The sequence below is a fragment of the Dendropsophus ebraccatus genome, chromosome 2 (assembly GCF_027789765.1).
Source record: "Dendropsophus ebraccatus isolate aDenEbr1 chromosome 2, aDenEbr1.pat, whole genome shotgun sequence".
In the NCBI taxonomy this organism is placed as follows: Eukaryota; Metazoa; Chordata; class Amphibia; order Anura; family Hylidae; genus Dendropsophus; species Dendropsophus ebraccatus.
In genome coordinates, this window is record NC_091455.1 from 216,012,483 (window position 1) to 216,018,482 (window position 6,000).

The window sequence follows — 6,000 nt, forward strand, 5'->3', positions numbered from 1 at the left end:
ACAAAGAAGCTACAATGTTGCAGATACAGCCTGCCAGGGACTTGTTTACATCAGCCATCTCAGAAGGGCGGGGGAGGAGGGGGCGACAGAGAGAGGTTTACACACAGATTTGTGTCTTCAGCAGAAAGCAGCAGCTGAGAACTGGTGGAAGGAGACTGAATAGATAAGTATGGAAGGAATTGTTAGCCTCCCCATAGGCAGCAACATATCAAGTTATGTTTGAGCAGCATGCCCCTTTAATGCTGTCACATATTGACACTTGTATTACACTGAACTTGGTGATGTGACTTGGGTACAGTAGAAGCTGATCTCTCACTTAAACTCAGAACTGATTTTATTGGGCAAAAAAGTCTCTGCACTGCCCCCAACCCTACCACACCACATTACATTGCAGGATGATGTGCTGTGCAGGGCTGCCTTTTCTCCTCTCCCTGCTCACTTATCCCCCTCAGCCCTTCCCCATAGAGCATAATGGACACAAATCCTGCTTCTTCTGAAGTGAGGGGGAACAGCTTTTTGAGTACAGAAGGGAACTCTTTTACTTACTTATTACTTCAGTTCTGAGAAGTGGTACTTACAGGACAGGTACACTTTAATACCAGCAACACAGTAGAATATACATAGATATCATCCTATTTAGAACAACATATGGCTTCACCATTCCTGTATAAATAGTGATGCCTACTGCAAAGAACAAACCTCATATCTGTCATAATTCTCTATCTACATTCACTCCATGAGCTGCACCTGTATCTACCAGAAGCCTCCATCCGGAAGCTTGTGTTACACACTATCACCTCTAGGTGGCGTCCCAGCTCTCTATAGTAAACCTGAAAACTCATCAGTTCATTGGAGTTAGTGTGGTTGCTGCGGAGTTACAGCGCCGCCTAGAGGTGACACAAGCTTCAAGAATCAAGATGAGTGAAACTACAGGAGGGGCCCTATCACATGGAAAGATTAGCGTGCAAATTATTGTTATATCGCGGCAGATTTTGGTAGGAGTACAAACATGGCAGCCGTGGCGGGGTGTGGTAGCAATATAAACATGGCAGCCGTGGTGGGGTGTGGTAGCAATATAAACATGGCAGCTGTGGTGGGGTGTGGTAGCAATATAAATATGGCAGCCGTGGCGGGGTGAGATTGCAGTATAAACATGGCAGCCGTGGCGGGGTGTGGTAGTAATATAAATATGGCAGCCATGGCGGGGTGTGGTAGTAATATAAATATGGCAGCCATGGCGGGGTGTGGTAGTAATATAAATATGGCAGCCGTGGCGGGGTGTGGTAGCAATATAAACATGGCAGCCGTGGCGGGGTGTGGTAGTAATATAAACATGGCAGCCGTGGTGGTGTGTGGTAGCAATATTAATATATGGCAGCCGTGGCGGGGTGTGGTAGTAATATAAACATGGCAGCCGTGGTGGTGTGTGGTAGCAATATTAATATATGGCAGCCGTGGCGGGGTGTGGTAGTAATATAAACATGGCAGCCGTGGTGGGGTGTGGTAGCAATATAAATATGGCAGCCGTGGCGGGGTGTGGTAGCAATATAAATATGGCAGCCATGGCGGGGTGTGGTAGTAATATAAATATGGCAGCCATGGCGGGGTGTGGTAGCAATATAAACATGGCAGCCGTGGCGGGGTGTGGTAGCAATATAAACCTGGCAGCCGTGGCGGGGTGTGGTAGTAATATTAATATGGCAGCCGTGGCGGGGTGTGGTAGCAATATAAACATGGCAGTTGTGGCGGGGGGTGGTAGTAATATAAATATAAACATGGCAGCACCTGTGATTTCTAACACACAGATCCATAATGATAAAACTATTGCAGTTAATGGGGGAAACTCTGCAGCAAATCTGTCGTCTGTCTGCAACATGAATTCCTTAAACTCACATCATGGCCATTCGCTAAGGTGGTAAAAGATCTTAATGCAGAGACACTTTATTCTGTATTAGGCCGGGTTCACACTGTTTTTTTTTTTTTTTTTGTAGCGTGTTTATTTTTTTACTAAAAACAAATGTAAAAACCCCGATGTATTTGTGTGCAGCCATTTTGATCCGTTTTTCTATTTTCCTTTATAAACAGAAATGGATTAAATTGCATGCGATTTTTTTAGCGTACACAATAATGCGGTTACCCGGGCTTTTGTGTACATTAATGGATGCGGATGCAGAAAGATCCATCAGTGATAGAAGGCAGTGTGAGCGCAGGGACCATGATGAGGAAGCTGCCGGCAGCCATTGTAACACACAGCGGCTGTACAGAGGTGTGGTGAGCGCTGGGCCGGCTCCGCCATTGCTGGCCGCACTATGTCCGTCAGTAGTGCAGCCCTGTCCCCCTCTCTGGGATCTGTAATAAGAGCCTGACGTGGTCCTGTGGCCGCTCCACTTTCCGGCAGGATGACGGAATCGATTTACCATCATCCGGTTATCTGATAAAATCTGTGATTCTGCAGAATTCACCTCACGTCCAGCGTACAGAGAACGTCTCTTATCGGTGTCAGATTGTAATGGGAGAGTACGGCATTAACCCCTTCCTGGTGTATAAGACGCTGGGCTCAGGTGGTGGCCGGGGAGCTCCCATAGACTTAAGGTACTATTACACGGAACAATAATCGCTCTGTGTAATAAATACAAGGATCATCGGCTGATCGCTGATATAGGTTTGAGCCTATCATTGTCAGGCGCCGACCGTGCATCACTATGTGTAATAGCGGCCGGCGGCTGAGGATATTCATTACCTATCCAGGCTGCAGGGATCCTCCTTTTGCTCTGTGCTTCTCCCCGAATCGGCGCACTCCAGCTTTAGAGCGGCCTGTCTCAGCTGACAGACCACTCAGCCAATCACTAGCCAGGACCACCGTGGCCAGTGATTGGCTGAGCGGCCTGTCAGCTGAGACAGGCCGCTCTGGAGCTGCAGTGTGCAGGACCCGGGGAGAAGAAGACCCCAAGAGGAGCCCTGCAGCCTGGATAGGTAATGTATAGAGTGACAGCAAGGGCTGCAAGGACATCGGTAACGATAATCGGGCAGTGTAATAGGCCCAGTAAATGAGCGCTGATCTAGCAGATCGTTATTATCGGGCTGTGTAATAGTACCCTTACACTACAGAGTTCACTGATGGGCACTGCTATGCTCCTTCCTAACTATCTTATTAGCAGTTTAGGACCCTCGGATTGAGGAACAGCTACAATGTGGGGGACCCCGTATTTCCATGCATTATATGTGCTTCCCTTTGATTTTAATGACAGCTATGTAATACTTAAAGGGGCTGTTCACCAAAATGGTTTTCTTTCAGATCAACTGGTCCCAGCAAGTGCCAGAGATTTGTAATTTACTGCTATATAAAAATCTCCAGTCTTCCAGTACTTATCAGCTGCTGTATGTCCTGCAGGAAGTGGTGTCTTCTCTCCAGTCTGACAGAGTGCTCTCTGCTGCCACCTCTGTCCAGAGCAGGAGAGGTTTTCTATGGGGATTTGCTGCTGCTCTAGACAGTTCCTGACATGGACAGAGGTGGCAGCAGAGAGCACTGTGTCAGACTGGAGAGAAGACACCACTTCCTGCAGGACATACAGCAGCTGATAAGTACTGGAAGTCTGGAGAGAATACACCACTTCCTGCAGGACATACAGCAGCTGATAAGTACTGGAAGTCTGGAGATTCTTTTAATAGAAGTAAATTACAAATCTCTGCCTGGAACCAGTTGATTTGAAAGAAAAAAATTTGGGTGAACTTCCCCTTTAACAAATCTGCAGTTTACACTATTATCCGTCCAGCGCTTTTGCTTCGCTCACTCCATTCCGTCTATTAAATAAACGAACATTAAAACTGTGCCGACTCATTTCGTTTCCAGCAAAACTGCAACTTGAGCTGCCCATAACTCAGCACGAGAGCCGGCCAAGAAGACCGATGACTGATAATGTACGGCCCATACAGGAGCCGCTGGTAACACTGCAGGGCCGTATACATATATATATATATATATATATATATATATATATATATATATATATGAAACAGGATAGTGCTTTGGATTAAATCTCCAGTCATGTTCTAAGGCTTCTAAAAGGAATAAAAGGAAGGGAAACCTTCCTCCAAATGGTGGCGTCAGAGATCTGCTTTATAAAGGGTCATTGCCATCTCATAATGGGATGGAGTATCTCTAGGATTTGCCATCACTTTATTACCAGCAGGTAGCTGACTTATAGGGTCCCCACCGATTCTGGTCCAAATCCGACTGTAGCTGCGCAGCATGAGGCCCCGGCCTCAGTATATAACATACACCATAGAGAACATATAGAATAAATATGGTATAGTACAAACCTGGGGGGGTTGTGTACCTGTACAGAGTGCCATGTATATGTCATAGAGAGCACTCACCACTCAGTCCCTTAAACGGCTTCCATCAGGACTGTAAAGCTGTCGGCTCATTGGGCCAGGCCTCGCAGATGTAACCTAAAAACCAAAAATGTGGCTTCATTGTGGCCGTCTGAATGCCAATAGTGCCTAAATAATGCTGCCATATAGAACTCACTCAATAGTATAATACATTGTCCGTTTCTAATGTGCAGATTCATATTGGCTGCCTGCACGGTGGCAGGAAAAGTAACCGAGCATGTGACTATGGGAGAAAATGTACTGAGCATGTGCGACCACCGGCACTGGACGTATTGGGTATACATTCTAAAAGAGAATCAAATGTCCACAAAGGGGCGCAATAACGAGTACATGACAGCACAACTTACACATGGCAGCAGTTTTCATGCCGCTTCCAGTTGAATGGCACAACCCCCTTAAAGCCAATAGGAATTTTAGCCCTATGGAATTTGTTTTTCTATTTTTATTATCCAAATATTTTTCTTAATGTCGATGAAGCTGTTTGTTGCCGGTGTTACAATTCTAAATCTAACAGCTGTATGTTTTTACTGCTTAAAGGGATATTCTGGGGGAGAAACATAGGTAACTGTGCTCAGGCTGCTGTCAGAAGTAACACCTATACTTACCTTCCTCTCCAGCACCTCCAGGTCAGGTTCGGCCTATGAGATTGCTGCCAGCTCTGCCGGGACGCCGCTGCGGCTACTGATCGGTTAATCCACATGCTGATCCCAACCCTGGAAGCGGGACCATGGTCTTTTGAGAATGATAACTGTGGGGGATTAAGGAAGGTGAGTATATATATTTTTTTATTTTAGTATATCCTGTGCGCAATTATAAAAAAAAACTCTCAAGGGAATGTCCCTTTAACCATTTGTATCCAATAAAAATAATTAATTTAAAAAAAAAAAACCTTTTTGTTTTTCTTTTATTTAGCTACAAATATCCGCATAGAAATTATTGTTATACTGTTACTGCCAGTGTACAATCCAGTGTATCAAGAGCAGCACTAACAATAATGCAAGGACCACAATAACCCCCGTACCCATATAGTGGTAGTTAGCAGCTCTGCACGGGCTCTGCAGGCCGTAATAATGAGGGATTATAGTGTGGTTACATCCAGTGACTCACAGGGGGCATCTTCTCCTATCAGAATTATTCTCTTCTCCATTCAGAGCAGTTTAAAGCAGCCGGAGAAACTGCCCTGGATTCCTGATCCTTCATACCCCCATCATCATGTCATCATGTCTCCCATTGTACAGACAGTCCATTAACTAATTATAGTAGACACTGTGTAACGCCTTCTCTCTCATGTGCTGGTGCTTGTTGGACGTCCCAGACATATCCATTGTGATCATCTTTTAGTCAAAGAACCTGTCCAGCAATAAGACATTGTCCAAACCAGAAATTCCCTCCAAGAATATTCCGTATTAGGAGCTGCTGAAAAGGAAGTGGGGATGGGAAATTGGTACCAAAGAGCGTCTCTGGCTCTGGAGGACCCGCCCTGTCCTGTCCTGCATTACACACACAACCCACTGAACAAGTTAGCGCTGTGTAATACTCACTTTCCCCTGTGGTGATTCTGCAGGAGATCTGAACACCTACTGTCACTGTCCATACTGAAGTAAG